We start from the raw sequence: 25643 nt of genomic DNA on the forward strand, positions 1-25643 counted from the left end.
ACAAGCTTAGCAGTAGCCTTCATTCTATGCAGTGGTGTAGCGTGGGGGGTGCAGGGGGGGCTGGCCGCACCGGGCGCAACATCTGGGGGCACGCGCTCGCACTCGCAGCTCTCTGCCCCTGCCTGGCTCACTCACTCTCTCTCACTGCAGTGCTGGCTGTGCGAATCTGATCCGAGCCGCCGGGTCGCTGCCCACTGTGGAGGGGGTGTGTGTGCCAGGCATGCGGTGCGGTTAGGGGGCGCAAATTACTTGCCTTGCCCCGGGTGCTGACAACCCACGCTACGCCACTGATTCTATGTATATGCCTGCTTATTAGGGCTTTCACACACACCCCAAGCGGCATTATTACAAAGTCAGCTTATTGCCCCCAACAATCTGGGTCCTCATTTTACCTACCTCGGAAGGATGGAAGGCTGAGTCAACCTTGAGCCTGGTGGGATGCGAACCTGCACTAATTGCAGGCAGCTGGTGTTACTTAAGGAGGCATTAGCCCACTGCTCCACCAAGATGTCACTAGAAGGCAAGATCACAAAACTGTGTCTCGCTTATTTTGGCCATATCATGTGGGGGAATTCACTGTGGAAAGCAATTATGTTTCGAAGAGTTAGCAGTAGAAAGAAACCAGCCCATCAAAGAACCTGGTGGCTGGACACCATCAAAACTGACACCAGCCAGAGCATAGAACAACTTAAAGAAATAGTGTAAAAATTGGAAGATGTGGAGAGACATGATTGAATAGACAACATCATCATCATCCTGACAGGATGATGCCAGAAGATATTTAAATCTGCTTCTCCTGTACTTGGATGTGACCACACATTTGTAACTAAAAGCTGTAGAACTAAGAAAACTTTTGGCTATTTGGAGGCGATCCTAATTTCTAACCTAGACTATACCTAGATAATATTGGCTGGATTAGCAAGCTAAAGAGAGTTTGTATTTGGATGGGTAGTATCTGTTCTTATCAGTTTAATCAGATAATTTCTTATCTCTGAAGAGAGCCAACTACAACTTGGATGTCAGCCAATACAAGTGAAAGTTTGGGAGCCAACTACTGTAATTATTTTGTTCTGATTCACAGTATAGTACTCTAATCAATATAAAACTGATTGTTGATTCCAGAAATGAGAAGTCTTTACAATGAATAAGATGCTGCTGCAAGAACTGAATTTGGGGAAACAGCAATTAGATGAATAGGGAATGGAGGGAGACAAGAATGTGTGTTTTCTCTATACTAATGTATACAACAATGTCTTTTAAGACTGGTCAGTTTGGTTCAGAATGGTAGCTGGAATCCAAAACAGATGCTGAAAGACTAATATTTGAAGATTTGGAGATAACTTTGTTAGCCCAAATAAGGAAAATTTGGGAGAACTTATAAAATATAAAGGGGAAATGAAAAATTGAGTTTTATATTAAATGTCAATAATGTAAACGGATGATTTCATGGAAATGCTGGTACTCTCAGAAACATAAAAATAAACCAAAAGACCGAAATGATGCAGTCCAAAAATGTTGGTAATAAAATGAAGCAACAAAGATAACAAATTAAGATGTAGCATTCATTTTGTGACAGGATGATACCTCTGATGTTCACTTATATGTAGCATCACGGTACTCTAATGAGAATTCAGTAGTAGGGCAATATTGTTGACCTCCTTCAGAATGAATTACCAACTGACTTATACAGATTTTCTCATTCAGTGCGAAGGCCAAGTCTAGGTGCAACATACAAATGGTCATATTGGAACTGCTGTGCATATAACAACTACTGGGTTGGCCAATGGCTTAAACATTCAAAGATACAAATCTGCTTTTCTTCATTTGCTCAAGTTGCTTAGTGACCTGGTAGCTTTCTGGATTAGTGCACTGGGCTTTTTAAGCTAGGATTTTTATAATTAGTCTGCAATAATGACTGGACCTCTAGATTGCTTCAAAGAAACACCTTGCTGGTCAACTGGAATTTTGGAGCTCAGACATGGTAAACCTTCACAAGCCACTTATATGGATAAAATTTGAGACATGGACTTTTCTTCAGAGCTGTGCATGTGAGAAGATGTGAAGATTCTTGTTTATATAAAAACCTGCTTCTACTTTTACATCCGAATGTTTCCAGCATAATAATGGTGGGGTGAAAAACCCAATCTAGGTCCACATCCTGTTGTTGTTGTTTTTCTTTTTACTTTGTGAGAAAATTTAAATCTGAGATCCCTAGTTCAGATATAAAAGGGAACTCTGATTACTAGGGAAGTCAGTAAAAGGAGACTGGAATAGAGATTTGGCTACAGAGAATAAACTAGATCCACAAATATTTTCTATATCATTCTGACATTTGGTAGAGATATAAGGGTTCTCTATATTCTGGAGGAAATGTTTGGCACTCTATGTTTTATTCATTGGCTCTCATCATAGTGTAGGCAATGGATCATCTAGAGCAGACATGTCAAACTTGTGACGTCACATGACATCACGCAACGTATCAGGATGGTTTTGCCATTGCCAGCAAAGGGGGGGGCGTGGCTTCCGCATGATGCATCCAGCCCAGGGGCCGGCAGTTTGAAATCCCTGATCTAGAGCCTTTTGCCTTGCTTCTGTGAGTGATGGCTGTTTCTTTCAAGAGGAAGTGGTTATTTATTTAATAAAGATTGCTTTTAAGGTAGATGTTAACAGCTGCTCCTGCTATGAATTGGAAAAGGCTGCTGTTAAAAAAAAATCTATTGGCTATTTTTGGCTTGAACACGTAGTTATATTAAAATAATTTTCTTGACAATATTTGCTATGAAGAGGGGTAAACAGTAGGTACCCTGAAGATGGTGCCACAGATTGGTGGCTGTGGTTTAATCACAGATGCACCTTTCTGAAACAATGCACATATCTATGGCCTGAGATACATCTACCCCCCCATGAAAATTATTTGGTGGAAAAGCAGGATACAGTTGAACTAATAAATACTAGTAAATGTACTTCAGGCCATAGGAGTATACCAATAAAATGAAATCAATTAAATAGAAAAAGGAGCAATAAAATGTAATAAGTCATAAAAACAACAAAGGACAAATAATAAAACACTGTAGATTAAAAATAATAGTAAGATAGCTTATGGGCCAAAGGCTAAAGGGAGAAAATGCTACATTTGTTTGTTTAACAAATTTAGATAGCCACCTCCTATGTACCAAAGGAGGGGGCGCAATGGCTCACCAGTTAAAGACGCTGAGCTTGTTAGCTGAAAAGATGACAATCCAGGTTTGAGATCTGAGCTCCATGTGACGGGGTGAGCTTCCATTACTTGCCCCAGCTCCTGCCCACCTAACAGTTCAAAAGCATGAAAATATGAGTAGATAATTAGATACCACTTCAATGGGAAGGTAACAGTGTTCCGTGTGTCTCGGTATATAATCATGAAAAGTTCCTCCCAAATGTTCTTCCCAAATGGGAAATTTTAATAGAGCAAGATAAACTGGTTATACCAAGAGAATAATCACAGTAACATATTAACTTAATTGCAAACGATGTGCACTGTGAATTGTTCCATTTCTGTCCTGTCCGTTTTCTAATCCCATGATGGTGAACCTGTGAAATACATGTCAAATTTGACACGCCACAATGTTTTGGATGACATGCTAGCATTCATCCACACCCAACAACTATTCTTGAAAGAATGTCCCATTGTTGCATGATTTTTTTGAGGCTGCGGAGGCTGTGCAAGAATGGGGTATACTCTTGTGCAACCTCTGGTCCTCCTGGAAGTCTCATGAGATAGCCACGTTCTCATGTAGGCTCCAAAAAATGTGTGAGAATGGGACATGCTTTTGCACAATTTTTGGAGGCTGCGGAGACTGCATGAGAATGGGATGTGTTCTCGTGTGGCCTCCAGACATTGTGCAGTCTCTGGAGCAGAGCAGGGAAACTATGGCTCCTTTTACAACCTGTGGACCAACTCCCAGAATTCCTGGGCCAGCCATGTGAGGCCATAGTTGCCCATCCCTGCTCAGAAGATTGTGCCAGATTGAAACATCCTTTCACATGGATTTCAGAAGCTGCAGAGGCTGAAGAACAGCATTCTCTGAACCAGATATGCAGCAGATCCTGGGGAGAACTGGGCCCTGGAGACAATTGCATTGTTCCCTAAGGCTCCTGCAGTGAGGTGCTGCTGAGTCATGCTATTCAGGGTGGCCTAGGTAACAGTGAGATAGGAATTATTTCTCTTTTACTTGTGGGTGGGTGTGGGGGAATGACATACCAGTAGAGTCATGTTAGGAATTTTTTGAAATTTTGATATGTTGAACCCAAAAGGTTCACCACCACTAGCTCTTTATCTTGTGTAAAATCATTTAAAAAAACAAATTGTCCCTTAATTGTGTATGGTAATTTAAGTCATTTATCAGTTCCTGATTTAGTGAGAATTTTGAGAATTCTACTACTGTTAAATTGTTAAATTATTATTTTGCCAAATAAATGTCAAGTATGAGAACTAGTCCCCTATAAAGTTATTGCTTTCTTTATCCTATATAAGTCGATGAAAGGCCCACTATTAATTCCAACATTAGTGCTTGTGTAATGGGGTTAAAGGTAGAATTGATCTCATGAATTGTTCTGGACCACCTCTAATTGGGGCCTCATATGTCAATTTTGAGATTGTTGTCCACTGGAAGATCTTGAAAGCAGGCTATACTAATCAGCCACCTTTTGAATTTAAAAAAAAGAGCAAATAGCTGTGATACAATAGTACAGCAAGGACAATAGCTATGAGATCAATCATAGCCATTGTCCTTGCCATATTATTTGTATTTTCCATGATAACAGGTATTTCAATAAAATGGATGTCCAAATACTTGAATGACATCATTCTATCCCTTACCATCCAGGGTCCATCTATGTCTCTTCAGCTTTTTGGCTAAAATTACTATCTAGGTTTTAGAATAATTGTAAAGATCCCAGATCCCAGAATGAATGCCAAGTTCCACCAAGTGCCTTAGATTCCAAATGATTTATTTATTTATTTATTTATTTATTTATTTATTTATTTATTTATTTAATTTATATACCGCCCTTCTCTCAAGAGACTCAGGGCGGTTAACAGGGCAATACGTAAAAGACAAATACAAAAGTTAAAATTATTAAAACATGATTAAACAATGCCCATAGTACAAATAGTACAAATTTAAAATTAAAGTCATAATAACAAACCCACCCCATCCCATCAGGCCAGGCCCGCTTCCTTAAAGAGATGGGTTTTAAGGTCGCGCCGGAAGGAGCGGAGGTCGGGCGCCATCCGGAGCTCTACCGGAAGATGGTTCCATAAGTCCGGTGCACCCACAGAGAACGCTCTCCCCCTGGGGGCCACCAGTCGGCATTCTTTGACCGGCGGCACCCTGAGGAGGCCCTCTCTGTGGGAGCGTACTGGGCGGAGGGAAGTTGACGCCGGCTGCAGGTGCTCCCCAAGGTATTCTGGACCCATGCCATGGAGGGCTTTGTAGGTCATTACCAACACCTTGAACCTCACCCGGAAGACAACTGGCAACCAATGCAGCTCGCGGAGCAAAGGTGTAACACGGGAGTATCGGGAGACCCCCGACACAACTCTCGCGGCTGCATTCTGTGCCAGCTGGAGCCTCCGAGTGGTCTTCAAGGGTAGCCCCATGTAGAGAGCGTTGCAGTAATCAAGACGAGAGGTCACGAGCGCCTGAGTGACCGTGCGCAAGGCATCCCGGTCCAGATAGGGCCGCAACTGGCGCACCAGGCAAACCTGGGCGAACGCCCCCCTAGTTACAGCTACAATATGGTCTTCTAAAGAGAGCTGTGAATCTAGGAGGACTCCCAAGTTGCGAGCCCTATCTACAGGAGGTAATGACTCACCCCCCATAATGAGGGGTGGGATATCCTGAATATCCCGGGATGCCGGTACGCACAGCCACTCCGTCTTGTCGGGGTTGAGACGAAGCCTGTTCCTCCCCATCCAGACCCGGACCGCCTCCAGGCACCGGGACATCACGTCGAGGGCATCACTGGGGTGGTTTGGGGTCGAAATGAAAAGTTGGGTATCATCAGCATACTGATGATACCCAACTCCAAAACCACGAATGATCTCACCCAGCGGCTTCATGTAGATGTTGAACAGAAGGGGCGAGAGGACCGACCCCTGAGGGACTCCACAAGCGAGAGGCCTCGCGGTCGACCTCTGCCCCCCCGTCAACACCGACTGCGAACGTCCCAGGAGATAGGAGGAGAACCACTGAAGAACCGTGCCTCCCACTCCCAATCCCCTGAGACGCCGCAGCAAGATACCATGGTCGATGGTATCGAAAGCCGCTGAGAGGTCTAATAGGACTAGAACAGAGGAGTATCCTCTGTCCCGAGCCCTCCAGAGATTATTCACCAGCGCGACCAATGCCGTCTCCGTGCTGTACCCAGGCCTGAAGCCCGATTGGTACGGGTCTAGATAATCCGCTTCATCCAGGACCAGAGGGAGCTGATGTGCCACCACACTCTCAACAACCTTCGCAAGGAAGCGAAGGTTGGAGACCGGACGAAAGTTATTCAAAACAGCCGGATCCAAGGTAGGCTTCTTGAGGAGAGGTCTCACCACCGCCTCCTTCAAGGCGGCGGGAAAACTGCCCTCACTCAAAGAAGCAGCTATAACCGCCTGGAACCAGCTTCGTGTCCCCTCCCGGGCTGCATAAACCAGCCAGGAAGGGCACGGGTCCAATAAACATGTGGTGGAGCTCAGCCTCCCCATGATCCTGTCCACTTCCTCCGGAGTCACAGGATCGAACTCCTCCCAGATGACATCGACAAGATCACTCGTGTCCTGATCATCCGATACTGCCCAGTCGGAGTCCAAACCGGTCCGAATCCGAGCGATTTTGTCTGACAGATGTTGACTAAATTCCTCGGCACGCCCCTGCAAGGGATCCTCACTGACCTCCTGGTTGAGGAGGGAGCGGGTCACCCTAAACAGGGCGGCCGGGCGATTATCTGCGGACGCGATGAGGGCAGCGAAATAATTAGATCTCGCTACCCTCATCGCAGCGAGATAAGACCTAATATGGGTTCTTAGTCGCAATCGGTCGGATTCAGATTGGGTGGACCTCCAAACGCTCTCTAGGCCCCGTCTCCGACGCTTCATCTCCCGGAGCTCCGCGGAAAACCATGGAGCCCATTGGGATCTGCGCCGGGTCAGGGGCCGCAAGGGTACAACTCGGTCAAGTGCCTCCGTGGCCGTCCTTTCCCAGGCCTCCACTAAGGCATCCGCCGAGCTGTGAGCTGGGGAGGCAGGTGGGGCCCCCAGCGCTGCCTGAAACCTCTCAGGGTCCATTAAGCGCCTGGGGCGGAACCATCTAGTTGGCTCAACAACCCCACGGTGGGGGGTGGCAAAACGGAAGACCAGCCGCAGGAGATGATGGTCGGTCCATGACAGGGGCATAACAATTGGGGAGCCCCCACCAAGATCATCTAACCACCGACCAGATAAGAAAACCAAGTCAAGGGTGTGGCCTCCCTCATGGGTTGGTCCATGAATTACCTGCGTCAGGTCCATGGCCGTCATGGAAGCCATGAACTCCCGAGCTAACTCAGATACTCCTCCCAGGGATGGTAGATTGAAGTCTCCCAAAACCATTAGTTTAGGAAACTCAATCACCAGCCCTGAGAGGATATCGAGAAGCTCAGGCAGGGCTGCTGCTACGCGACTAGGCGAAAGGTACGCGAGCAGCAAGCCCAACTGCGCCCTAGGACCAAACCTCAATAAGAGAGATTCACACCCGACTATCTGAGGAACGGTGGCCTCCTGCGGACATAAGGTCTCCCTCATAACTACAGCCACTCCCCCACCCCTACCCTGAGTCCGAGGCCGGTGTAGCACCCGGAAGCCTGGTGGGCAGAGATCCACCAGGGGGATACCACCCTCTGGGCCCAACCATACTTATGATGTTGTCAACATAAGTATCACAATATCAGCATACAGCAATACAGAGACTTTTTTACTTCCAATGGATGGAGCATAAAAGGAAGAATTATTAAACTGTTTTACAATGTTGTTGGTATAAAAGTTAAAAAGGAAAGGAGCCAATATGCACCCTGGCAGATATCTTTCATTGTTTAATTTGCCTTGATAGGTGCCACCCTGATTTATTTATATTTGCATGTGGGTGTCTTTGTATAATTTATACACGTATATTAGGTAATCTATCTATATCAATGTCTAAAAACTCCCATAATGCTTCTCTATTCATTGTATTATAGCTAGATGATAAATTTATGAATGCTGCATACAGTATAAGCATTTTGAGAGGCATGCATTCTTTGATTTGTGGATCAGATGCTGCAAAGTAAAATGCTGGTGTATACTGCTGTGTCCCCTTTTAAAAAATGTCTGCTCCTCTGTTACTATTATTCTGCCTAGTTTCTGCCTGATCATTCAATCTATTTAAAAGATTCTGTATATATAACTTATATCATGTGACAATCAAACTTATGGGGCAAAAGATAGCAGGGTTTGTGGGATTGCCTTTTAAAATATTTTTTTAAAAAATATTAGGTTCACCACATTATTTTTCCAGTCTAGAGGAATTCACTCAATGGCATTAATATATGTAATCATGGAGGTGAGCGTAGATGCCCACCAATCAAGAAATGCCTTACAAATTTGTCCTCTCTGACTCCTGGGGTTTGCTAACTGTCTATTGTGAGATTATTCTTTTAATTTCAGTATCATTAATTTAGGGTCCATTTTAGTGATGTTTTAAATATGTCCATACACATTAACTGTTAACTTGATATTCTAATATCCTCAGATTTGTTTTTGAAAAAAAGCTTTCTAAGATTGAGGTGAAATCTGTGCTTCAATTTTCATTTCTATTTCTCTTTGGCCTTGGGAAAATAATTCCTAGAATTTTGTACCATTATTTTGTAAGCATGACATTCTTAAATTCCTCCCACTGGGTTTTATAATACTTTTGTTTTGTCCTCCATATCACGGTTTGATACTTCTGGTATTTATCCTTTGCTGCCTTTACCTTATCAGATGATTTTATCCTTCTTAATTTGTCTGACTAATCCAGCGATTGCCTTTTCTTCATGTCAATGTTTGTGGCTAAACCACAACACTCTTGTTGCAGTCCTTTCTCCTCGACAAGGTTTACACACAAGGTTAGAAGATTGCTGATCACTTCCATGTATATGCTGTATATGTTTTCTGGAATAAGCCTGACTTTCTACTGTCGTACTGTCAAACTGTATAGCACTGATCTTACACTTTCAGCCAAGGGGGAATGTCCACTTTAATCATTTCTGATTTGTCCTAGTGGTGCCTTCTATATTGTGACTCTTTTGTGCTACATTATTTCCTCTGCACAGTAAGTCTAAGCCAACAGTAAGTGATGACTCTCTGGTCAATCTATAACGTCAAACCTCTGTATCACCAGGATCAATGAGGGGTTATAAATATGTAATCAACAACAGTTACCAGTCTGTGGCCAAGTGATGCATAGGAACCTCCAGATGGATCCCATTGTGATCCATGTAAATTGACCATTCATAATTTGTATATTGAATAAGGTAACTCTAATCTGCATCTATTCTGAATGTTGCCATGTGGCATGTGACCTAGAGGAAAAAGGACCTCCATTTCAAAAAGGCGTTTATGCTTTAAGTTCAATAAGCATTAAAATCCCTGTAAATAATTAAATCTACACTTGGCAAATAATATAACGTATCAGCTAATACCTGTTCTAGGTTATCCCAATTTACTTGTTGTCTGGCTGACACATAGATATTAATGCATATTAACATTCTCCCTTTAGATGTCAACTGCACTATGCGAATTTCATCAGTATCACCCTTTCCAAGCTTAATTTCTCCTATTGTCTCATCGAGGATACCACAATTAAATTCATTAAGCCCCCCCCCTTTGCCATGCCCCATTTTTGGGTTCTTCTTAGCCCATTTATAGAAACACATATCACCAGCTAATACATTCACATTATTTCCCATCAACTTTGTAAGATCATGAATTGTAAAAAAGGCAAAGTAATCTTTATGGATTTTCCATGGTTTATGAGCAGCTGCTGAAGTGACAATTTGTAATCATTAGGGATACACAGGAAATTACTATACTATCTATTCACATGGTGGAGGATTTTAAATTAAGTTCTGTAGCAGCTAAAATTGCTAACATGATAAGCTTCAAAACTTCAATGTTCTCAACTGGCCCCAAAAGATTAGGAATATCTGCTGGGAGATTCGACTGTGGTGCAACTACCTCATGACATTTGCAACCCTTTTATAAACACCATGTTGCCAATCACTGAAATCCTTGCAGGAACCATTGATGTGATGCTGTTCAAATTCTGAAATGTCGGGCTGACATGCAAAACCTACTGAAGTATAATAACATTTCAAACAAATCCCCTTTCCAGAACTAGTTAATGTTTAGTGTTTTTAAAACAACGCCTGATATTTTCAATAACTATAAAAATATTTCACAGCAGTCCTGACATTTTAAGATTTAATTCAGATGGTTCTAATCAAATATAGATATTGTGAAAAAAATACTGATAACTCTCAGTGGTTAAAGATGATAGAATAAAATGTTCTAGTCAAAAAATTCCTTGGTGCCAGATACAAAGATTCTGACAGTGAATTTAGTAGCTTACTGAAAACTAGATGTGCAGAGTTAAACTGAAAATTTGTATCTGGTCATTGCTGTTTAATTTGTAATGTGCACAGGTAGTCTCCAGTTAACAATGGTATTTGACACTGGAATTTCTGTTGCTAAGTCATGCAATGATAAAGCACAATGTCACATGATTACATTAATTAGCAATGGCACTCCCAGCATTCCTTGCCATTGTTAAGCAAGGATTTCAGGTCATTAACTGAGTCCTAAGAGGCTTGCAAGCAGACAGGCAGGCAGAAAAATGGCTGTTTCTGGGCAAGGGGAGGATGTTCAGGTGGCCCATGAGGCACAGCAAGAGCACACTGGGACTGGGGGTGGCTGCTGCCAGGTAGGGAAAAGTGCAAGTGACTTTCCAGAGCAACTTGTGACTTCTGGCTTCCCTATTGACTTAACCTGTGAGAAAAGGCAATTATCTGACTATGGGACTCTGGAACCATCCTAAGTGCAAGTCAGTTGCCAAGTGTCCAGAAATTCTAGGATTGGTTGTAAGCATCACTCGTTTTTTTCAGTTCTTGGATGAGAAGCGAAACATTTTCAAGGAAATCCAAAAAACCAAAAGTGTTTTTCAGAAAAGCAACTTTGAGACAACTATGACCTGAACGACTGAGAATCTCCATAGGCATTTGAATCCTCGTGTCTCCAGCTTTTCTCAGGAAGGTTCTGCTTATTAATTGAAGTTTTGTGGAAAAAAATGTTCTTCCAAAACTGGAAATTTTAATAGAGCAAGAGAAACTGGTCATATCAAGAGAATAATCACAGTAACATATTAACTTAATTGCAAATGACGTGCACTGTGAATCATTCCATTTCTGTCCTGTCTGTTTTCTAATCCCATGATGGTGAACCTGTGAAATGCATGTCAAAGATGACATGCCACAATGTTTTGAGTGACGTGTTAGCATACATCCACACCCAACAACTATTCTTGAAAGTATGTCCCATTCTTGCATGATTTTTTGAGGCTGCGGAAACTGTGCAAGAACGGGGTATACTCTTGTGCAACCTCCGGTCCTCCTGGAAGTCTCACAAGATAGCCACATTCTCATGTAGCCTCCAAAAAATGTGTGAGAATGGGACATGCTTTTGCACAATTTTCGGAGGCTGCGGAGACTGGATGAGAAGGGGATGTGTTCTCGTGTGGCCTCCAGACTTGTGCAATCTCATGTCTTAACTTCAAATGGTCACCAAATGAGCGGTTGTTAAAACAAAGATTATACCTGTTTTGAGAGGGGAAGGCTTACCTTTTTTTTAAAAAATGTTATAACCACTGCTTATTCTACACTACACTTTTTGTGTATCTCCTGCCTCAAGATGGGAGCAGTCAAGTTAGCCAAAGATGGTGCCACTTTCCACCAATAGCATAAACATGATTAAGTCCCAGACTAGGAGGGTGTTTTCGGGGCACAAGAAAATTATATTTAGTGCTCGTGCAATCTATACAGCTGGTCATAATATATTTGTGTCATTTTCAACCTTATGTTTAGAGATATTTGAAAAAAATTGTGTAATTTCAATCTGTGGAAGAGTTTTTATATTCCTAATTAAATTTGGGGCTACTGGTATTCTGATTTGCAGCTTCTCCCCATATTATAGTTCTTTAAAGTTTCAAGGAAACATGCTGTGAGGGTGAAATCAGTCTCAGGTTTTAGTTCGTTCTGTCCTCCATTTCACCAGGGAATAACAACACAAAGAATCCTGCAGACTAATGAATTATGAAGGAAGTGTGCAAGCTGAAGTATTCCACACACACACACACACTCCCTCCTTTTATAAACATGGAAGCTGCTTCATTTTTATGAGTCTGTACTCCTTTGTTCTACAACTTGTGTAAATAGATCATTTGTGGGGTGATGTGGCTCACATGTTCCTAGCACCATGTTAAGACAAGCTTGTGTCTCACAGGCAGGTTCCCCCGAGACTCTAATCAAATCTTTCCTTTGTGTCCAACTATAAATGACAAATGAAATTTAACAAACATTCCTTCTTTTCTTAGCACCATTACATTTTAGACACTTGGTATTTCTTAGGCAGACTACTCAGCCGCCATAGTCTACCCACAAAAGCAAATGCATATTGGTAAAAGGTTTATTTTGTCTTACAGTCATTTTATAGTGCTATAGAACGGACATTTTATAGTAAATATTTTTTTTAATTTAATTTTAATTCCATTTATATCCCGCCCTTCTCCGAAGACTCAGAGCGGCTTACAAGCTTAGCAATATCATCTACTCTTATAGGTAGAAAATCAAACGTGACCCTTCCAGCTGGGACAACTCATAATGAGGGCAAGGAGGTAGATGGGGAAACTGTTGGCATTCCTCTTCTCTACTTGTCAGCAGCTTCTCTTCCAGAATCTTATCACAAAGAAGGGACAGGGATAGAGCCATGCCACTAAATGAAAGAGGGACACTCAGTCCCCACCCACCCAATTTGGATAGTTTAGGCCCTTCACAATTAGCCTACATGGTGATTAGTGGCATCCCATGCTACCCCAATCCAAAGACTGTGGGGAGAACCTGACCTTAGGTGTCTTCCTAAAAGCCAGTACAGTCAGGGCAGTACAAATGGGCAGAGGGTGGCTGGGTTCCTATTCCAAAGTGCAGGCACAACAACACAGAAAGCATCCCTCCTGGGTCCCATAATATGGCATTGTTTAATTGTTGGGCCCCAAAGCATGCCCACCCACTCTGATATGATAGAAAGGGCAGAAACAATTGAATTACCCAATCTTGTGCCATGAAGTGCTTTAAAGATTATCACCAACATTCTGTGCCTACTAGCAACCAATGCAGCTTGTAACTGTAGTGGTGATTTCAGGAAGTATTGATATGCACCAGGAAGTATTCACACTACTGCATTTTGAACCAGTGGTAGTTTCCAGGTGGTCTTCAAAGGCAGCCTTATGTAAAATACATTATATTACAATCCAACTGGTAGATACTTAATATGTGAGTGATCATGAGAGTTACACTATATTTTATCTGTCTTTCAAAATTACTTTATCCTATCTCCAAGACCCCACAATAGTCTACATTCTTTGCCATTAGGGCCATGAGGAACAAGGAACTGTATGCTATCTGAACTTCAACTGCTACTTCATGATCAGATCCTTCAGAAAGTATCACCATAAAACAGGGGTGTCACACTCAATTTCATTGAGGGCCGCATCAGCATTGTGGTTGCCCTCAGGGGGCCGGGTGGGTATGGCCAGGGTGGGCGTGGCCTACTGGGTGGGCGTGGCCTACTGGGTGGGCATGGCTAGAGTGCATATGGCCTACTGGGTGGGCGTGGCCAGCTCTACATCGTTCACATCAAGGGTGCCTATGGGGGCCTGGGCAGGAGTGGGACAGATCTGAGGGTCTCTGGCAGAAGGAGGGTCTCTGGGCCAGGGCCAAGGCAGTGGGGGCGGTTCCCTCACTCTTTCCAAGATGGCTTCATGGGCCACATGAAACCACTTCGCTGGCCGGATCTGGCCCCCGGGCCTTGTGTTTGACATGTCTGCCATAAAAGGATGCCCTTACTTACAGAAGGACCACTTATCCTTATCCAGCCATCACACAGGAGGTTCCTGTATTTAGAATGCACACTATGAATCACTCCATCTGCCTTGCTGATGGAGTGATTCATAGTCTCACCCCAAAAAAATCCACCAAGGTGATATTTATTTATTTATTTATTTATTTATTTATTTATTTATTTATTCAATTTATATACCGCCCTTCTCCCGTAGGACTCAGGGCGGTTCACAAGGTTAAGGTTTTTTTTAAAAAAACAATACAACAATTACAAAACTTAAAATCAATTAAAAAGATTATATAGACCTTGCAATAAAACCCCAATTAAAAAACAGTTAAAATCCCAATTAATATGCTCAGACCAGGCCAGAGAGCTCAAAGAGCCAGGTCTTCAGGTCCCGGCGGAATGAACAAAGGTCCAGTACTAAGCTCTACAGGCAGCTGATTCCAAAGGGCAGGCGCACCCACAGAGAAGGCCCTCCCCCTAGGTATTGTCCACCAGCAATCTTTTACCGGCAATCTTTTATAAGGACCGTTGTGGTGCATGTTCATTCCTAGGGAATATGTACACCTTCTTAACCGAGCTTCTTAATCCAGAAAAAGAAGAACATCCTTCAACCAGCATTGAAGGTTGCATCCTTCAACAATTCTAGATAACAAAGTCTCAGCTTGCCAAAGGAGAGAAAGGAGATCACCCAGCAGTAAGTTGTATTCATTCTTTGAACCAATTGGATCTCATGACTATCTCTGGTCTGCAGGTGATAATTACCTGTGCAGACTCAGTATCGTGGGTGAGATTCCTAGTCTAAGAGGTACAAAATAAGCCTGCCTCTGCACTGTGACCCAGTCCACCAGACAACAGTTATATCCTTCTGTATCCTCTTTTATTAAACCCTGCAACCTTTTACCTTAGTCATATTTTTTTTATCAGGAGGGTATGCAGAAAATATTTCTAGAAAGAATTAGGACCCTCTTGGGTATAAGATTACACTTTAGGAGCAACTCTTCTATGCCTCAGTATACATTGTAAAGTAAAGGTAAAGGTTCCCCCGCACATGCATGCTAGTCGTTTCCGACTCTAGCGGCCGGTGCTCATCTCCGTTTCAAAGCCGAAGAACCAGTGCTTGTCCAAGGACGTCTCTGTGGTCATGTGGCCGCATGACTAGATGCCAAAGGCACACAGAATGCTGTTACCTTCCCACCATAGTGGTCCCTTTTTTTCTACTTGCATTTTTACGTGTTTCGAACTGCTAGGTTGGCAGAAGCTGGGACGAGTAACAGGCGCTCACTCTGTTACGCGGCACTCGGGATTCAACCAGCCAAACTGCCGACCATCTGATCGACAAGCTCAGCGTCCTAACCCACTGAGCCACCGCGTCCCTTTTATACATTGTAGTATAAGAAAATAAAATATTGGATGCACATAAAGCATTTTTTCTACAGCAGAGACAGAACATATAGCTTATCCATATATTAACCAAAAAGAGAGTAAAGCCCCATTGAGCTTTGCGAAAATTTGGAGCAACTAACACTTATCTCTCTTTTACTTTGACTTCTTTCTTTCTCTCTTTGACCTCTCTATCGGCCCATCAGAAGAAGCAGAGTTGAAACAATTGTAACCCCTGTTTCCAAAGCAAGAAGGAGGGAGATACCCACTTTGCCTCTGCATAGAAAACGGTTCTATACAAAACAACAATTGCAGGAGAACATCTTTTGTCTTCTCCGCTTTCTTCAGCCTTTCAGTGTATGCCGTCTGCAGCTGAAAAAGAAAGATGCCCATGGTCCAACCATTTCCCAGCTGAAAATTCCCCATCCAGTTCTCTCTGTGAGAGAAATATTACATTTCTCTTCGTGGTGTTATCCCAAGTAGTAAAAAGGTAAGAGAAATGAAATTCCCACAGGAAAAGGGCATGGACTAGAAATGCCCCCAGGAGGGCTTGAGAGCTAATACTCAACCTGAGAACTAATTTTATGTTGCCTAATTGAGAAATTAAAGGGTGCAGCATAAATCCTGTACATGGCCTAGAGCTAGGAGCAAAGTATTTCATGGCTCTCTCTTACACCACTTGCATTTTTGTTTTGTTTTTTAGTTGATCCTGAGATATCCTCCGGCTGCCAGATGGTTTTGATTGCTCTAGTAAAATCAGATATCCTTGTCTTTTCTCCAGAAGTACTAAGTGTTTCATGAGGGCAGGATTCAAAAACAGAGCCTTGGTGGAGCAGTGGGCTAATGCCTCCTTAAGTAACACCAACTGCCTGCAATTAGTGCAGGTTTGAGTCCCACCAGGCTCAAGGTTGACTCAGCCTTCCATCCTTCCGAGGTAGGTAAAATGAGGACCCAGATTGTTGGGGGCAATAAGCTGACTTTGTTATAATGCCGCTTGGGGGGGGGGGCGAAAGCCCTAATAAGCAGGCATATACATAGAATGAAGGCTATTGCTAATCACATTGATTTGTGCTCCTTAGATTGTAAGCCGCCCTGAGTCTTCGGAGAAGGGCGGGATATAAATGGGAATTTAAAAACAACAACAGTCTAGCTGCATTCTAAGGCAGGGGTGTCGAACTGCCAGCCTGTGGGCCAGTTGCATCATGTGGAGGCCGCGCCCACCCAGCAATGCAAAAAAAGTCACGATACGTCACGACGATACGTCATGTGCTGCAGCGAGTTTGACATGTGTGTTCTAAGGCAACCTTCCCTAATTTAGTCATGCTCCAGATGTGCGAATTTTTAATCCAAAAGATCTTATATAAACATTTATTGCTGAGAATTCTTGACATTCTACACATCTGAAAGGAATGTGCCTTGGGGAAAGCTAGTCTAAGACTACAATCCTATGTCCACTTTTCTGAAGTAATTCTATTGAGCACGCTGACTCTTACTTCTGAAAAAAGACACTCATAAGATATGCCCTTTAAATATATAATAATAGTTTAGTGTACTGTCTTTTATGATAATACAGATTCTCAGAAAAGTACATTTCTGCTGTTCACTGTAAGACCAATGAGTATCTTCACTGGCCTGTGGTGTTAGAAGTTCTATGACTTTCTAGGACAGATTTGTAGATAGGAATGTTTCCCATATCTGATTCACAGTTACAGATTATTATTATTATTATTATTATTATTATTATTATTATTGTTGTTGTTGTTGTTGTTGTTGTTGTTGTTGTTGTTGTTTGATGATCATCAAAGCAGTCTGCATATGCTTACACCACTGCCTGCTGAAAAATATTAACACAGGGAAGAAGATGGATTTCAATCGAGTATCTTCACTTTCCATTCAATGTAAGCTTGCATAACATCCATTATTTTCATAGAAAAGCCAAAGAACATCAAATAACTTCTTGTAATTCCCTCAGAGCTTTCCTAACCTATTGTGGGCACAGTGGCTGCAGTGCTGGGTTTCAAATATTGTTTCTATCTATACCTTCAATTTCCAATTTATCTTTCAACCAAATGTACTCCCTAATGGTGGCTGAGGTGTTACAGTGGTAATCTTTTGGGACAAACCATCAGGTCCAACTGTTTTTTAAAAGTGATTTGTTAAAACCTTTTTTAAAAAAAGGAAAAAGTTAATTTGTAACACTTCAATGATTTTTCTACTGTTTACATTTTTAGAATGGAATTACTAGTCTCCATCCATTCACTGCTTGATGGTAACCCAAAAGGCATAATTGGCAACCCATTATATTTCAGTGTTTTGGGTTTTGTTCTCCCAAAATCTATTTTTAAGATTTATAAATCTTATTCCTTTATTTATAAATCTTCCTTGTCGGAGGTGAGATCTGCCGCTGTCTTTTTGGCCTTCTGGAAGGGGCTGAAAACTTAGCTGTGCTGGTTGACTTAGGGCTCTGAGCTAGTAGTCTGTCTTGTTTGTGTGTCTTGGTTTCTGGTCTGTATTTGTTATTAATTTTAATACTTTCATGTTTATGATTTTTATGGCACCAGAGTTTCTTTGGATAGTGAGATGGGCGGTGTATTAAATAAACAAAGAAAGAAAGAAATAATACCATAAAACTTAAACAGTATAATTCTTAGGAGCTTTCAGCGAAAACACAAAATAAATAAAAAGGCAAGAAAAAAACAAAGAAAACCACATAACAATAGACAATATATAAATATAAAAGGTAAATAAAACCACCACAGGGGGGAGCAGCCATTCAACTGGCTTCTAATACCTGGGAAAAGAATTCGGTATTAAGGACTTTTCTAAAGGCAAGCAGAGTTGAGGGTTTGTCATAGACTGAGGAATGAGGAGGGGGAAGATCATTCCCGGGAAAAGGGGCAGCCACCAAAAAGGCATCTTCCTAGGTCCAACAAGAGGACAAGATTTAAAATGAGGAAGCTGGAGGTATATCTATGGAGAGTCCCAATCATCCATGTCTTCTACAGAACTAAAGAAGCTTCTTGGATGAGAAATGAAATTTCAAACAAAACACCAAGAGAGTATGTGGGGTGGGCAGATGTTCATGGGAACATGCAGTCCCTCAAATAGATCCAATGCCCATCTTGTCTTTGCCTGATTTTAGCAGCCTGGATCTGATAGCACTAAATATATTTATTTCCATAGGTGTGTGTGTGTGTGTGTGTGTGTGTGTGTGTGTGTGTGTGTATGTCTGTGTCTGTGTGTGTGTGAGAGAGAGAGAGAGGGAGGGAGGGAGGGAGGGAGGGAGAGAGAGAGAGAGAGAGAGAGAGATGATAGAGAGAGCACCACCTATTCATACTGTTCTAGATAGCTTACATGCATAAAACTAAAAGAAAACTTTCATAAAATTTCAATCAAACAATTCATAATAAATAGAGATATTAAATACCATTAATAGAAGCTAGCTCTATCCAGAACTGCTTTAAAAAGAAAATAAACAAAGTCTGATTTATCATGAAACAGCTATTAAGTATATGACCATGATAGATGGAAAACAATTCTGAACAGAGGCAACAAAGGGAAAACTTCTAATTAATATTACAGAAAATATTTCTAAACAAGGCTTCTGAGTAAACATTATAAAAGGAGCTTACAGGTGAAACTCGAAAAATTAGAATATCGTGCAAAAGTTCATTTATTTCAGTAATGCAACTTAAAAGGGGAAACTAATATATGAGATAGACTCATTACATGCAAAGCAAGATAGTTCAAGCCGTGATTTGTCATAATTGTGATGATTATGGCTTACAGCTCATGAAAACCCCAAATCCACAGTCTCAGAAAATTAGAATATTACATGCAATCAATAAAACAAGGAGTGTACATAGAACAATATCGGACCTCTGAAAAGTATAAGCATGCATATGTACTCAGTACTTGGTTTGGGCCCCTTTTGCAGCAATTACTTTCTCAATGTGGCATGGCATGGAAGCTATCAGTCTGTGGCACTGCTGAGGTGTTATGGAAGACCAGGATGCTTCAATAGTGGCCTTCAGCTCTTCTGCATTGTTCGGTCTCATGTCTCTCATCTTTCTCTTGGCAATGCCCCATAGATTCTCTATGGGGTTCAGGTCAGGTGAGTTTGCTGGCCAATCAAGCACAGTAATCCCACGGGCATTGAACCAGGTTTTGGTGCTTTTGGCAGTGTGGGCAGGTGCCAAGTCCTGCTGGAAAATGAAGTCAGCATCCCCATAAAGCTCGTCTGCGGAAGGAAGCATGAAGTGCTCCAAAATCTCCTGGTAGATGGCTGCGTTGACCCTGGACTTAATGAAGCACAGTGGACCAACACCAGCACATGACATGGCTCCCCAAATCAACACAGACTGTGGAAACTTCACACTGGACTTCAAGCATCTTGCAGTGTGTGCCTCTCCATTCTTCCTTCAGACTCTGGGTCCTTGGTTTCCAAATGAGATGCAAAAGTTGCTCTCATCAGAAAAGAGGACTTTGGACCACTGAGCAACAGACCAGGTCTGTTTTTCTTTAGCCCAGGTAAGATGCTTCTGACGTTTGTTGTTCAGGAGAGGCTTGACAAGAGGAATACGACATTTGAAGCCCATGTCCAGGATCCGTCTGTGTGTGGTGGCTCTTGATGCACTGACTCCAGCCTCAGTCCACTCCTTGTGAAAGTCCCCAACACTTTTGAATGGCCTTTTCCTGACAATCCTCTCCAAGCTGCGGTCATCCCTGCTGCTTCTGCACCCTTTTCTTCCACCCTTTTCCCTTCCACATAACTTTCTATTAATGTGCTTTGATACAGCAATTTGGGAACATCCAACTTCTTTTGCAATTACCTTTTGAGGCTTTCCCTCCTTATGGAGGGTGTCAATGATGGTTTTCTGCACAACTGTCAGGTCAGCAGTCTTCCCCATGATTGTGATTCCTACTGAACCAGACTGAGAGACCATTTAAAGGCTCAGGAACCCTTTGCAGGTGTTATGGCTTAATTAGCTGATTAGAGTGGGACAATTTGAGCCTAGAATATTGCACCTTTTCACAATATTCTAATTTTCTGAGATTGTGGATTTGGGGTTTTCATGAGCTGTAAGCCATAATCATCACAATTATGACAAATCATGGCTTGAACTATCTTGCTTTGCATGTAATGAGTCTATCTCATATATTAGTTTCCCCTTTTAAGTTGCATTACTGAAATAAATGATCTTTTGCACAATATTCTAATTTTTTGAGTTTCACCTGTATTATATCCACACTGATAGGCCCTGTTTATCATATGGGGCTTTCTTAGCTTCCGTGTAGCAAGCAACTGTAACAGTACCATCCAATGTATATTTGCTTGGAAATAAACCTCATTGTGTTCAAAGACGTTACTTACTTAGTAACCTATGTTACTAGTAAAGGTATTTATGATTGCTGACTTCATTCAGCTTCCAGATAATTGCAAAAAACAAACATTTTATCTGTGCTGAAGTCTCACATTGTATAAATGAACTGTGGAGAAAGCAAAATCAATTAGGATTTTACAAATTATTTTGTTCTGTGACAAGGCAGAGAATCTAGTAACCCTAGTAACAGGGATGGAGAAGGTGGTTAAAACAAGAATATGGATTCAAAGTTTACCTAAGCAGGGAAAATCAAACTAAGTGCTTTTGCTTTATTTTTTTACAGGGATCATGAAATTGTCTAGAAATTGACCAGGAACATGAAGAGTGAGTAGAACTGGTAGAACTGTTCAAGGCTTTCAAGTTTACGCTGAGTGAAGCTACATGGGAATCCTTGCTGATAAGAAAATGATCTGTCATTAAGCCTTGAGATGCTTCAGTAGCACAAAACTTATTTGATTTGAATTGTGCTGTAGCAGAGCCAGAAGAAAATCAGCTCAGACGTTTTGCTTATGAGATTCCAGCAGTGTGGGGATAATGCCCAAGTGACATAAATGTTAAATGTGGAAAGTGATATGACATGTATAATTGCATTCTCTGTATAGTTTCATCATACATATTCAATCAATATTTATACTCAGCTTCCTATTACATTCAGAGTCCAACTATGGTCTATTTGTACCCTTCTATTATTAGCTGATGGGACGCTGTGGCTCAGTGGGTTAGGATGCTGAGCTTGTCGATCAGAAGGTCGGCGGTTTGGCAGGTTGAATCCCGAGTGCCGCGTAACAGAGTGAGCGCCTGTTACTCGTCCCAGCTTCTGCCAACCTAGCAGTTTGAAAGCACGTAAAAATGCAAGTAGAAAAATAGGGACCACTACGGTGGGAAGGTAACAGCATTCTGTGCGCCTTTGGCGTCTAGTCATGCCAGCCACATGACCATGGAGACATCCTCAGACAAGCGCTGGCTCTTCGGCTTTGAAACGGAGATGAGCACCGGCCCCTAGAGTCGGAAACGACTAGCACGCATGTGTGGGGGAACCTTTACCTTTATTATTAGCTGATCAGAAAAGTGAAAAAAAGGATAGACTAAGATAAGAGAGATGAAGTAAGTGGACTAAACCATTGTCAGGAGTGAAAACCTGGCAGCTACATGCCTTATTGTTTTCATCTTGTCATTAGAATAAGGTGGGGAGATGGAGGCTTCGGATGGGTCAGTTAGAAAAACGAAACCTGCAAACTGGCACGATTTAAACCTGATAAATGGAATCAAATGAAAGAAACATTTGTGTACCATGATTGCACGGCTGGAACTAATGTAAGCAAACCTGTGCTAATGTAAAGACTATAATAGCACAACAATAACATAGTATATGGTGACTTTAGAAAAATTAAATACCTATTTAAAAATATTAATTTATATTTAGACTGATGAATGCTTAATTAACAAAGATTTCTTTAACTGGGTAATGGCCTCATTTAAAAGTCATGGGTATTTATTTTCCACAGAAAACCTTGGGGTTGAAGAAGTACAGCATTTATGGAAAAAGAACCTGCAGATTAAAGAAGTAATCGAACAACTTAAAATAGTTTTACTCGACTCAGTGCCCTCTGAATGGCTTGGACATCATCCTATAATCCCAAGCCAATTGGTATTAATTAAATTTCCTCTAATTAAATGCAAAAAAGGACTTCAAAGGAGTTCATCAGCCCTTTCCATCTGCTCCACTCCTGATACCATAATTATGGCTGTTTTTAAAATACACTGATATTATTTGCATTTTAAAATATGTATATTAAATACAATGCTTCATTTAATGGCATGCCAAATTTGACCTTTACCTGACCTTATACATTTATTATGAACCATAAGCTATGAGAGACAGATGTGCCCACCCACTGAGCTTCACCACTAAACAGGGATCTGAGCTTAGCTTTCCATCATTAATATATTAAACAGCAAGCAGATACACTGCATGGATATCTGTTTAGTTTTAAATAGTATAAAGTATGAAAGGCATTTGCCTTTTTTAAATACATGAGATCAGATGTCAGAACTGTCCAGTTAGCCATTGGTTCCAGCATTTTTTTATAGATTTATGTTCTTAGCATTCTGTTAGGTATGTATATTATAAAGGTAGGAAATATAGTCATCTCATAAAATGTAGATGGGCTTTGTACCTTCTCTGATAAAAAAGACGGTATTGGACTGTAGACCCAGCTGTGTTTAAAGATCAGCAAAAGAATCAGAGAAGACATTCTTATACTAGTCATATAGACTGTTCTATTATTGCCTACTGAATCCAGGGCCTTCTCCTTCCATTTTTCCTCCATAATTTAAGAATTCAGCATTAATAGTAAGGAAAGTCTGGGCACCAGTTATGTATGGCTTGTCATGAGAGCAGTGGTGTTTGAAGTCTCCAATCAAAAGATCCAACTACACAAATTATCAAGAGGCTGAGCTACAGGATCTCCTTTTTAGTTTCTGCAGCACTGCTGAAATGAGAGTATACTATACTGTACTTTAAAAATATTAAATGCTTTGCTAAAACTTCATAACTTTTTAGTATAAATCTAGAACATTTTCAGACTGGTGTTTTGTACCTTTGGAGGATCAGCACTGATCCCCATTGTTCTTTGAATAACACCTAAATTGGGCCACTAAATTGATTTATTTCTGATCAGTTCTGGGATATTGGAAACTGAAGAAACTCACTTTTCCTTTGAATCCTGATCACCCAAAAGGTGCTTTTCTGAAAGGCAATTTAATTTTCTTGTTTGTTTTTTTTTCCCCTTGAAAACCTTTAGCTTCTCATCCAAGAAACTTCTTTTCTTGGACGAGAAGCGAAATATTTTCAAGGAAATCCAAAAAAAACTAAAAGTGCTTTTTGGAAGACAACCTATGACCTGAATGATTGAGAATCTCCCTAGACATTTGAACCCTCATGTGCACAGTTTTTCTCAAGAAGGTTCTGCTCATTAATTGAAGCTTTGTGGGGGGAAATATATTCCCATTGGAAGGAATTATTGTTCTGCTTCCCAACAAATTATTGAGTTCACATCAACCATTGCAAAGGGGCCTTAGCTATGCTTCTCTCCCATCCCCAGAGATTCAGCGGCTTGTGCTTTCACCCAAAAAGGAAAGCATGGCATCAATCCCCTGGACTCCATTTTATCTGATGTAGAATTGTACGGCTATGGTTTCAAGTGACATTTACCTTCACAAATGCTAGGATCTTGGAATGCAATAAAGGACATGATTTTTGTTTAGGGATGTGACTAAAGTTTCACCAGTTAGAGATCCAGAGACTTGGGGGGGGGCTCAGTACCTGCTTATTGGAAATCAAGAGGAAAAGGTACACGAGCACTGATTGGTTTACAGTTTCTGCAACTCCTAAGAGTTCTATATTTGCAAATGACAGGGGTAGTAAGTGTGTTTCACTGTCAACTCAAACTGTTACTAAAGACATCCCACTCAATCTCTCTCTCCCAGATTTATCTGTTTGTGGCTTACAGTGTTGTGTGAACCTGACCACTCTGATTTATAAAATGTGGTTTATTATGTTAACTCATCCCATAATTATATTGTTGGGGGGGGAAATCATGACTTGGTATAATGTGCAAGTCTAGTCTCTGTTACATTTCCTTATTGGAAATGTTATCGATTTAGCGGCACAATGGAGCTCAAAATTTTCATTGCTAAGCAATGGGTTTTTGTCTCATTTTACAATCCTTTTTTGTCACCGTTGTTAAGTGAATCACAGCATTTAAGTGAATCATATGGTCTTTAAGCAAACCTGGCTTCCTTCCACTCTGCTTGTCAGAAGCCAGCTGGGAAGGTTACAAATGATGAGCCCATGAGCCCATTTGCCAAGCACTTGGATTTTGATCATGGGGATGCTGCAATGGTGTGAAAACGGGTCATGGGTCACTTTTTTTCCCAATGCTGTTGTAACTTGGGTCATTAAATGAATGGTTGTAAGCCAATGGACTACCTGCATTGAGAAAGAAGAGTGATTGGAATATGTCCAGAAAAAAATACATCCAAATGAGGAATCCTTGATAGTAAAGCTGGATCATTCACCAGCATATATGCAAAGAGCAGGTTACTCCAATTATGACTGCATAATTGCAGCATGAAGACATAATGTACATGTATGAATGACAAAACAGGTGAGAGGTTTTCTCAAACAATGTTTGACCCTCAAACCAAATGGCCTATTCATGTTCAAGTAATCGAACATTAGTTCTTCCATTGCTCTGTCAGCCTTCTTCAACTGAATGCCCTTCAGATCTTTTAGTTACAGCTCCTACCATCTCCTACAACACCTTCACTGCTCACGCTGGCTGCAGCTGATGGAATCAGTAAGGCAACATTTCCTCAGGGCAACACAATAGGGAAGGAAGACTATGTCACGTTGATTCTGAGAATCAGCATAGTTTTTTCAAAAAGTAAAGTCAGATAAGGGAAACGAAACAGACAGTACTTGCTTCCGGTCACTCATCTTTTAACAACTGCATTACAGATTCTCACTGTATCATGCATTCCTTTCTGTATATCATGGATTAAGTAAGAAGTGTCTGTATAATGCGTTATAAACAATGGAATCCAATGGCAGTCCTCTGTCAGCAGAAAAAAGGGGGTGGCAGGACAAGGTTGGTAGGGGTGGACTGATGATTGCCCTC

The sequence above is a fragment of the Vipera ursinii genome (assembly GCF_947247035.1).
Source record: "Vipera ursinii genome assembly, chromosome: 1".
In the NCBI taxonomy this organism is placed as follows: domain Eukaryota; kingdom Metazoa; phylum Chordata; class Lepidosauria; order Squamata; family Viperidae; genus Vipera; species Vipera ursinii.